This window comes from Borostomias antarcticus (assembly GCF_949987555.1).
Source record: "Borostomias antarcticus genome assembly, chromosome: 11".
NCBI classification, from domain to species: domain Eukaryota; kingdom Metazoa; phylum Chordata; class Actinopteri; order Stomiiformes; family Stomiidae; genus Borostomias; species Borostomias antarcticus.
Genome location: NC_140244.1, coordinates 18,369,848 through 18,370,188, shown reverse-complemented (window position 1 = coordinate 18,370,188; position 341 = coordinate 18,369,848).

The window sequence follows — 341 nt, the reverse complement described above, 5'->3', positions numbered from 1 at the left end:
AAAAACCACAAACCTTTCTCCATGTGTAATGAGTGAAACGTGAGAAGCCTGGTGCAACTGTCAGCACCTCCACCTCAGAAGCGTGAGAGCTTAAAGAATTAGTAAAGGGAAAGGGAAAAGGGTTCTAGTTTCACCTCAGTTGTTTTAGAAAATCCATGGTGTCTCTTAAAGGGTTAGTAAAGGGAAAATGCATGTTTAGCCCTGTTTTAAGGTTACTTATGATCATATACAATGGTTCAGATCAAAAAGTTGACAATTCTAGCACTTTCGAGAAAGTTGATAATTGCTCTACCACCATTTTGGTCATACAATGGATGTGGATGGGCATCTTGAAAAATCAT